The sequence below is a fragment of the Procambarus clarkii genome, chromosome 30 (genome assembly GCF_040958095.1).
Source record: "Procambarus clarkii isolate CNS0578487 chromosome 30, FALCON_Pclarkii_2.0, whole genome shotgun sequence".
NCBI lineage: Eukaryota > Metazoa > Arthropoda > Malacostraca > Decapoda > Cambaridae > Procambarus > Procambarus clarkii.
Window position 1 is genome coordinate 33,295,970 of NC_091179.1, and position 11,724 is coordinate 33,307,693.

An 11,724-nucleotide genomic window follows, 5' to 3' on the forward strand; every position below is an offset into this window, starting at 1 on the left:
TATTCCCCATGCAGGTTTTTTGATTGAGTCCATTTTTCCCTCATTTAGTGTGGGATATCTTCCTCCGAGCCCTACACATCTGTGTCCATCAGTTTCAGGATTCAAAAATTCTTCTTCTTTACAAGTCATTCTCTCACCTTGGTTGTACACTAAATTATATCAACAGAGCCTACTCTCATGCTAAAAGAACTTTTTTTTGTCCCGAACAGGCAGTTAATGCTGGAAACTCTGTGGACAGCCTTCCTTTAACATTTCAATTTTAAAAATTCCCTAATACCAATCGTCCTCTTGATATAACATGAAATTGAAATTGAAATTGAAATAAGTTTATTGAGGTAAAATACACACAAAGGGATGAGGTAGCTCAAGCAAGGGCTGGCTCACCCTGTTCAGTACAACGTGTTCATACATATATAGACACACACATCACAAACAATATACATATTGCCGAACATTCTAAGAGATAAACATACATGCCTCTCCAGAAACTAATACATTTCGTAGCCTTTTGGGTCATACTTCTCGTCCCGCTTTCAATGCTGCTGGAAAATATTAAATTTCGTATTCCTTTTCCCCATATCATATGCTTAGTTATCTTAATGATACACTTAAACATAAAATATATCTTAAACCTGCTTGCACGAACAATGATTCTTTTCTGTTAAGTAATTGATTAGAATCATCCTGGAACTTGGTTTTCCAAAATAATTTTTCCTGACGCAATTCTCTACAGACGCCGTCCTGTTGGATCGGCTCTCATACAAACTACACCCAACATGAAGTTTGTTATTGGCTGGCTTTGTTGTTGTTGATGACTCTTGCCTCTCTCACTGCATTGTTCAATGCTCCTATCTAATTTAATCTAACTTAGGCATCTGCTTCTCTGTGTTCTCCATGTATCATTATTTTTCTTTTCTGTTACTTTCTTATCGTTTCTATCTTGTTCTCTCCGTCTTATTTCGCATTTATTTCTTTTCACCTTATGAGTTCTATCAGGGATAGCCTTATGAGAGATTATCATATTGGGTATTTTAACTTTATATTAGGAAATGAGTTATTAAATGTTTTCATATGTTGGTTTAAATGGAAATGAGTTATTAAATGGTAAACACGAGTAATAACACGGAGGGAGAGATACTTATATTTAAACCAACATATGAAAACTGAACTCCTGTTATCGTGGTAAATGTGACTCTTTACACCGTGTATCTTATTGACCTTCGGCAGGAGAGCAAATTCTATCGAGTTAACCGGCGTCTGCTGAACCTTTTCCAAGGTCCCTGGCATGTGGCCGCTGGTCCCACGTCTCCCTAAGTCCTGGTAATCCAGTATTTGTTACCTGGAAGCCCAGAAGTTTTTCCTGATTTTCTCGTAATTCGCGAGACTCCTCCGCTAATGTATTAACTAGAAGGGCTGCTCTCCTCGCTTAGTACACATCAGTGGAATTAATTCTCGCTTCACGAAGCTTAGCGTTCGAATCCATGGCCACTCGCTTGCTTTTCGTTGATTATTCGCTTAATTTTCCTGGAGTCAAAACCTTACGTTTATCATTGATCCCAAGCTTAATTTTCGTTGATCACTCACCTTTCGTAGAATCCCACACATTTGTTTCGTTGGTCTCTATCTTGCGTTTCGATGATCACTTGCTTAATTTTCGTTGATCACAAGCTGACCTTTCGTCGATCACTCTTTCCCTTAGTTGGTTTGTCTTCTTTACTTTTCGTTAATCACTCGCTCACTTTTCGTTGATCATTAGCTTCCTTTAATCATTTGCATACCTTCTGTTCATAACACTCTTACCTCACGTTGACCACTATCTTACCACTTGTTGATCACTATCTTACCTCTCGTTGATCACTGTCTTACCTCTCGTTGATCACTATCTTACCTCTCGTTGATTAGTATTTTACGTCTCGGTGATCACTATCTTAAATCTCGTTGATCACCTTCTTTCCTCTCGTTGATCACAATCTTACCTCTCGTTGATCACTATCTAACCTCTCGTTGATCACTATCTTACCTCTCGTTGATCACAATCTTACTTCTCGTTGATCACTATCTTACCTCTCGTTGATCGCAATCTTACCTCTCGTTGATCACTATCTTAAGTCTCGTTGATCACTATCTTACCTCTCGTTGATTACTATCTTACCTCTCGGTAATCACTATCTTACCTCTCGTTGACCACTATCTTACTTCTCGTTGATCACTATCTTACCTCTCGTTGATCACTATCTTACCTCTCGTTGATCACTAGCTTACCTCTTGTTGATCACTATCTTACCTCTCGTTGATCACTATCTTACTTTATTTGTCACATGCTAATCCCAAATTATTTCGAACACTGATTGAAAGACGATTGTATCCATACATTTATGCAATTATTATTTTACCATATGCTATTGTATTATTTCTTGATTTAACGATATGAGCAGTACATGTTCTCAATGACTCGTAAACCACCCATTATCCCCTTATCCTCTTGGCTCATTTAGTAGAAAAACGAAAAAATAAATCAGAGATGAAAGCTGCTCCCAGCATCTCTCTCTGGAGATGAAGTTAGTAGGGAGAATACAGAGACGGCGGGGACGCTTGTTTCGTTGACTCAAAATTACAAGATGAAGAACTTGATGGTGAGAGACGTTAGCATATATGAGGTGTCAACGGGGCCTTGATAACAAGGAGTGAGGCAGACGAGCAGGGAGGTAAGGTAAGCGCTGCCGGCGGCCTGGATGATGGCAGGGGGATGGGATGCTGGGGAGATAATGGCGGGGAGATGGTCTGGAGGAGAAGGGTTGCTGGGTGGGGAGAGGAACGGCGCTGGTACAGGTGTTGCCGGTAAAGAGGAGCTGCCTGGTTGAGTGGGTTTGCCGGGAAAAGACTAGCAGGGCTGTGGGTGAAAGGGTTTTTGGTAGCTGGGGTCTGGCCTGAGACAAGGTTCTGGGCGGATGATGGAATACTTTCGGGGTCCAGGAAGGGTTGCTGAGGAGGCTATGGAAGTTGGCGGGGAAGTGCTGCTGGGACACGGTTGTTGTCGTGGGGGGGGGGGGGGAAGAGGGGTAATAGGGTGCCGGGGGCGGGTGTGAGTAGTACTGTGATTATACCGTGCCGACCAAAGTTTAAAGCAGGCCTGCGGATGTTGTGTGGCACCTGACCTCTGCTATATCACAGGTGTTAACCTTACTCTCCTTCTAGCGAGTCACAGTAGCTGACTGAGCAGCTCGTCCTCCTAAGGTTTCCCAGCATCAAGAAAACGGTCAATTTAAAGTATCCTCTCCTAACCTACCAGAGGACCCAAGACAGAAACCAAGATAGAACGTCACTTTCCCGAGCCCCTTCCGTTTTCTAGTACGACAATTTTTGGACGTATGTAACGTATACGATCGAAATGCGACGTTCTTTGTAAGAGGACAGGTTGGGGTGAGAGAACACTGAAGGTGACTGAGACTCAAAGGTGACACTAACGTCTCAGCCCCACGAAAATGGAGAAATTACCAAGCTGGTAAGACGGTATTAAAATCAACTGCATCACGAACAATGCTTACCACTTTTAAATTATTTGTGTAAATAATAGATTGAAGCTTAAATTCCCGTTTCCAGCTTTAAGATGTCCTTGTCACCGACCCTGAGACACCCCCCCCCCCTCCGCCAAGCCTTTCATGAGGTTTTTCTTCATTTTACTTTTTGACTCCGCGATCTCATTCATTACCGTTAATATATATCCTGAGTTAACTATGAGGAATGGCCTGTACGTAACAAAGTTTAACGATGAAAATTAAAAGGGTTGTGCTTGTTAAGCAGGATTAGGAGAAAGATCTGGTGAAACATTTTGTGCTTTAGTCTGAGGAAGTACATAGTATTGTTAAAACTACAAACTTTTTAAACAGTACGAAAATGACCCAACTAAAATTTATGTTTGGTGGCGGGATAGGAGACGAGTTAATTACTGGGATCCCGAATGGAAGTTGAAAGTCAAGCACTTTGGTGTAAATGTTCGTGGATGAGAAGGGAGTCTGCTTCTGCATAAAGCAGTGAAAGTGAAAACTCAAAATGTGTTTTATCACGAAACGATGCACACCGAAGACTACATGTGCTCGCCTGTTCTATTATCAATAACCAATCCAGTAGTATCGTACCACTCAGGCGTATGCACAAGGTAGTGGAGCTTGACTCGCCCCATCTCACTTTCCTTACCAAACAACGTATCTGCTTTAATACCTGAAAGCCTACCTCCGAACAGTCTGCTTTCAGGAGGATAAGGAGGTAAAGAAGTCTACTGATACGTGTCTGAGAAGCTGCCGGATGCCTTTAATAAAACGTCCATAATCAGTTCGAACGACAAGTGGATGTACGTGTATTGAAAGCAGGAATGACTAAAATAATATTATGACTCAGCTTGTGTACTACATACCCTAAACTCATTGAAAGAACCTCGTTCATCTCGTGTAAGTTTGAATGAGAAACAAACATTTAGAGTAACTTATTTTTAGAGTGTGCATGTAAGGGCAAAATGAAACACTACCTATAATAAAAATATCAAGAATTTAACAAAAAATCAAGAGGCAAAACGAAATTGTGGAGTGAGTATAGGAAGGCAGGCAAAACAAAACTTTAAAGTTTTTTTCAGAAATAATAAACAGAGGCAGAAGGCTGTGCCTTCGAAAAGTGAGATAGGTCATATAACTGATAATTACAAAGGAATTATTTACTTTCTAAACACATTGCCTCAATTTTTAGAGAGGAATTTGATATTTTACCTACACCTGAACAAATATATTTTGGGAGTAAAGAGTGAAAAGGGGAATTATTTATGTAACTCTAAGGATTACCAGGGAAAAATCAAAGGCCAATAGGTTCCCCAGGACCAGACGAATTCTTCACCTTGGTCATCACATAATGTAAAAATGAGCTTAGTGAGCCCATGACTTTCATATTTAGTATATCATTATAATCTAGGATAATACAGCAATCGCGGAAAATTTTGAATGGTGTGCCAATCTTTAAGAAGGGGGGGATGAGGATAGAATACTTGAACTGAACTATTGGACAATTACCCTAACGTCAATTTTAAGGATATTCATTTAATGGGTAATTATGAACCCCATTCATGAAAATCACAGATTAAAAAGAGATTCGCAAAATCGCATTACAAAGAGCCGCTGATATTTGCTCTTGTTCTTTCTCGGAAAATGTAAAGCAGTTAACAGCTGAAAGAACTGCTGGGTTGTGTGTTCTGACTTTAGCTACTTTTATCCTGACATTTGATACTTTTCCTCACAAAAGATTGATTAGAAAGGCCTGGATCAGGATATTAAAGGTGTTATATGATGATGGAAAGGACATGGTTATTTAAAAAGAAACAAAGAGTTAATATAAATGGAGTTAAATCCTAATGGCTGTTGCAAGTGGAGTTCCCAATGGTTCTGTTCTGGGTCCTCTGCTCTTTACAATATATAAAAACAAGAAACGTAACTGGCCAAAAGCTTGGCAAGAATTCAAATCAAAATATAAATCAAATTCGCTACAAAACGATCCATACAGGCTTTTAAACTAGATAAAAGATTGGCAAATGTCAGTTTGTCTTTGCCTGTTCTGCCAACTTCCCCCAAAAATATAAACTGAACCAACATCAGACCTTAATCTTGTTCTTGTTAGGCCCTTTTTAGAATATGCACTTAAATTTTCGTCCCCATATAATAGAACGGACATAAATTCACTTAAACACAAACAGAAAAGAATAAATTAATCCCAGGAAACAGACTCTTCCAATTTTAAGGCGAGAATAAGAAGGCTTAATTTATATTCCCTAAAAAAAGAGAAGATTAAGGGAAAATGTGCTTAATGTATACAAATGGATGTAAGGTTATGTGTAAAGAAGTGAGCTCGTAAACGTCATTTTTTTCTTACGACTCAAAACCGATGATGACTGCTGATAACTTCATGAAAACCCTACCTTACCCCATAATAGCCAGATAATTGACTGTCAAAGCTCAATCCAAACAAGTGTTGGCAATTAAGAATGGAAAGGGTATATCCAGACCTGGAGAAATATAAACTGAATAGGAAAAGGCAGCACCTTACAAACACAACAATGAAGATACATACCACCACAAAATAGAGCACAAGACACATATGATATGACCCAGTTATATTAGTTGAGTAAATAACTGAGTCATAACTTATTTTATGTATATCTGTATAAATAAATATGGAAATGTTCGTTTGTGCATAACCGCTAATCACTAATCCGAAAGTTCTTCACCGATTGCTTTGAAATTTTCACACAATGTTCCAATCGCATTCGAGCAGGTTTTTATATACATACTATACAGATGTCACGCCTGTGACGGTAAAAAAAAAAACATGGTTTTCATGTGAGGGAAATTTTCGAAACCTCTTTACCGATTGCTTTGAAATTTTAACACAACGTTGTACTCGAATAGGCGCGTCTTTTTATATATCTACTATATACATGCCTCACCTGTGACAGGACAAACATGCTTTTGTTGAAAAACAGCGCCATCTGTTGGACGTAAGAGCAACACACGCTGTAATCTCCGAAAGTTCTTCACCGATTGCCTTGAAATTTTGACACAACGTTGTATTCGAATAAGCGCATCTTTTTAAATAACTACTATATAGATGCCATCCCTCCGACAGGTAAAAACATGTGTTTTTGAAAAACACCGCCATCTGTTGCACATAATAGCAACATGCACGCTATACTAAATATGTCACGAATTCCATTTCAATGTTTCTGATTGCAGTGATAAATTTTATTTTCATAGATTTCGATTTATTTTATTTTTTACTGAATTATTTTGTGTGACATTGTGTTGGAATTGAGCTGTGTTGTTTACCATACCATTCATTTCGTAAGTATAAGTATACATGCCACACCTGTGACAGGTAAAACTATGCGTTTCTTGAAAAACAGTGCCATCTATTGCATGTAAGAGCAACACACACACGCTATACTAAATATGTTACAATTCCATTTCAATGTTTCTGATTGCATTGATAAATTGAATTTTCATAGATTTTGATTTATTTTCATTTTGATTTAATTATTTTGTGTGAATTACTTTGGAATTGAGCTGTGTTGTTTACCATACCGTTCATTTCGTGATTACAGTTTAATTTTTTTTCATATTTTCATTTAATTTTGTAACTGTTTTTCTTATATTTCAGTGATGGGAACATCAGATCACTTGATGGTCCCAATTTTCTGACCAAATGGTCTGAACATCAGACCATTTGGAAAGGCCTCGGACGAGGAAGTGGGGAATGGTGGGGATGATGAGGGAACGGTGTATTGGGGAATGTTTGGGAGGCCTAGGAGACGTGTGAGGCGGGAATGGTGAGGGAGGACTGGGGGACATGGAAGGTTGCTGTGGTTCAGCAACGCATGTGCGTTGCTGAACCAAAGCAACGCATGGGAGGGTACTGCTAGTTAATGAATAAAAATATATGAGTTATAATAGAGTAATAAGTATTAGATCTAATAAAGTTACTTAGGAATCATACATTTATTTAGTTCTTGGATTTGTGTTGAGAGATCAAATCCACAAGGGCCGTGACGAGGATTCGAGGGTTCGAATCCTCGTCACGGCCCTTGTGAATTTGTTCATTTGATGCATCACGCTATTGAGATTTCTGTGTGTGTTGAGTGATTATAGTGTGGAGGGATGTATTCGTGTATGTAAATACAATGTATGGTTATATTGAATAAATAGATGTGCGTGTGTGCATGCGTGTTACGTTAGGAATGAGATGGTACTTCTAGGTCTCTCTGGGCATGACGTGACCGGATGTGGGTATCGGTGTTACCAATCCTTAGTTGCCACATGTTTTCTTGAGAGATTTGACTTATATTTGCACTTAGTGGAGAGTTAGGTAACCGTTTTCCTTGATTTACTTGAGTTAACCTGATGTTGGTCCTGAATACTGGACCCTTTACACTTACTTTAACCTTAAGTGTATGTATGAGTGCATTTGTATGTCGTGCCTAATATATTACTGGTGTATACTTGAATTAGTGTCTCATTCCCCGACAGTTATTATCCTTGTGCACGAAAATGTATAGGGCAATTTCAGGGAATACTAAACTATCCACGAGCCGATATAGGCGGCACGTAACATACCATAATGGCTCGTGGATAGCTTAGTATCCCCTAAAATGACCCCAAAATCTTCCCTGCACATGGATAATGACTGGAGGGAATGAGACACTAGTTGAAGTATACACCAGTAATATATTAAGACACGACTCACAAATACACTCATATATACACTTAAGGTTATAGTAAATATAACCGGTCAAGTATTCAGAACCAAAATCAGGTTAACATAAGTAAATCAAGGAAAATGGATAACTAACTCTCCATTAGGGACTCACACTTGAAACACATAAGAAACTAAAACTGTTATATCAACTTAACCATAAATACTTAATGAGCTGCTGCACTCACGGGCAAACCTCTACCATCTTCGCACGCTGCCCACGTACAGCTGACTCAAAACCCGCACTCCTGGGGCCAGATTCACGTAGCAGTTACGCAAGTACTTACGAACGTGTACACCTTTCAGCAATCTTTGAAGCCTTTGGTTACATTTATTAAACAGTTTACAACCATGAAAAATTCCCAATCAACTGTTGTTACTGTTATAAGCAGCCTCCTTGTGCTTCGGAGCACATTAACTGTTAAATAATTGTAAACAAAGCCGCCAAAGATTGAGACAAGATGTAAAGATTCGTAAGTGCATGCGTACCTGCCACGTGAATCTTGTCCCAGGTTACAGGTGGCCTGCACCAGTACCAACATTCCCGAGGCAATATGCATGGGTAACTCAACACTAACAATATCTCTGAAACCCACCATCATTTACCTAGAGATTACTAAGTCATACAATGCTAGTAATTTTCTTGCTCAACATATTAAATAATGAATAATCTCTTCCTGAATTACGTAGTATATAAATATATGTCTACATTATAACTAGGGTGGTAGCACTGACCAGCTATCTTAAGTTCCTCAGTTGATTACAAATCAAATTAAAACACTAAAATACTAAAATTACCTGAGAGACTAAAATATTCTCAGGTAAAACTAGGGTATGAAACTTTACGCACAATTGAAGGATAAAAACATAGGCAATTTCTGAAGGGACGCTGCAAGGAATACTGACAGTATACATGATAATGCTGAAATTGAAACATAAAGGTAGTTGGCAATAGAATACCGCACGGCAAACAGATGACCGGACTGACTCACGCTTCTCAACATAACATGGAAATCATCTCGGAATAAAAACAGTTTCAAGAACTTAGCCTACATGTACTTATAAACATTAATGTACTCACTTAATGTATGATACCCACTAATCTAGACAAGTGCAAATATAAATCAGATCTCTCAAGAAAACATGTGGCAACTCAGGGTTTGTACCACCGATACCAACATCCGTTCACGCAACGCCCTGAGCGCCCTGAGAGACCTAAACGTACCATCTCACTCCTAATTTAACACGCATGCATACACACACATGCGTGCGTGTCCACAAATGGAAACAGACAGAATGCATTAAATAGACGGACTGTATTAGGCAGTGATGTGGTGGAGGCTGACTCCATACACAGTTTCCAATGTATATATGGCAGAGCCCAGTAGGTTCAGGAATCTGTACACCAGTTGATTGACAGTTGAGAGGCGGGGACCAAAGAGCCAGAGCTCAACCCTTGCAAGCACAACTAAGTGAGCACAACTAGGTGAGTGCACACATCTTTTCATACAGTATAACAATACACTACATTTACATGATTACCTAAGGTAATCACATTGTGTTTCAGAAGCGGGAACAGCCTGGCAAAATGACCGGACTCAGTCGGTTATCTGGTCCACTTCCTCGGGGAGGAGAACCTTGACAGAGCATCAGCCATGTCATTTTCCTTCCCTTGGTATGTGGTGGATAACAATGTTAAATTCCTGAATATATAAGGACCACCAAAGAATTCTCTAGTTTCCAATGTTATCTTCTTCATGAATACTAATGAGTTGTGATCCTCATACACATTTACATTGGTTATCTGGAGATAGGTTTCGTATTTATGGTAAGCCAGAACTAATGTCAAAGCTTCCATTTCAACCACTGAATAATTTTTTGGTGCTTTATGAAACTTTCTGGAAAAGTAATACACTGAGTGATCGACATTATCTTCTCCCTTTTGATACAATACTGGACCCGCGTCCAAATCAGAAGCGTCTATATGCACGATATATGGCTGATCAAATATGCACGATATATGGCTGATCAAATATGCACGATATATGGCTGATCAGCTATATATATATCGTCTACAGGCACGATATATATCTAACACTGGAGTAGATGATAAGATTCATTTTAGTATTTCAAAAGAGCTTTGATCGTATTGGATCCATTTAAACTTTACAAACTTTTTCAACAGGTTTGTTTCAACATACATAAAAAATGCAACTATAGATTTTCACAAGGTCAGAAAAATACAGCACCTTATAAATAAATAACTAGGCAGATAGCACTAGATATACGCAACACCAAACAAACACACTTGAGAGCAGAGAAGGATACCAGAGTGCCAAAAATGAATACGTCTGGGTGAGAAGAGAGGCAGAAGGGCAATACGAAAACGAAATAGCAAGCATGGCAAAGACTCAACTTAAATTGCTGCACAGCCACATCAGGAGAAAAACAACAAAGAAGTGTGCAAGGAACTCAATAAGAAATTCCAGGTCTTCACATAAGAGCAAGGAGAAGGTCCAGAGATAAGACAAGGATTGGTGACCCAGGCACCACTAAAGGAGCTTGGGATTTCCAGTGGGGATGTAAGGAAGCTTTTGCTAGAGATGGATATGACAAAGGCTATAGGCCCAGATAGAATATCACCATATGATACTAAAGGAAGGAGCAGAAGCACTGTTCCTGCCACTCTCCATAGCGAATAACAAATCACTGGTAACAGGTGAACTGACAACAATTTGGAAGATGGCAAATGTAGTCCCGATATACAAGAAAGGGGATAGACAGGTGACACTGAACTGTAGGCCAGTGTCCCTAACTTGCAGACCATGCAAGTTGATGGAGAAGATTGTTCGATAACACCTAGTGGAACATCTGGAGCGAAGGAACTTTGAGACACAACATCAACATGGGTAAAGGGATGGCATGTCATGCCTCACTACCTACAAAATTCTCAGAGGAATTGACAGGGTAGATAAAGATAAACTGTTTAACACGGGTGGTGCGCGAACAAGGTGACACAGTAGAAACAGTGAGCCACAGGGACGTTAGAAAGAACTTTTTCAGTGTCAGAGTAGTTAACAGGTGGAATGCATTAGGCAGTGATGTGGAGGAGGCTAACTCCATACACAGTTTCAAATGTAGATATGATAGAGCCCAGTTGGCTCAGGAATCTGTAAATCAGTTGATTTACACTTAAGAGGCGGGGCCAAAGAGCCAGAGCACTACCCCTGTAAGCACAACTAATTGAGTTCAACTCGGCGAGTACACCCCCAGATGTAAGCATACAGAGCGTTAGTCACGTAACACCAAACCTGACACATAACAAAAAACAAACATAACACCGGGTAGTAATGTGGTGGAGGCAGATTCTATAAATAGTTTCATATGTACATATAATAGAGCTCAATATGCAAAGGAACCTGTACAACAGTTGATTCACAG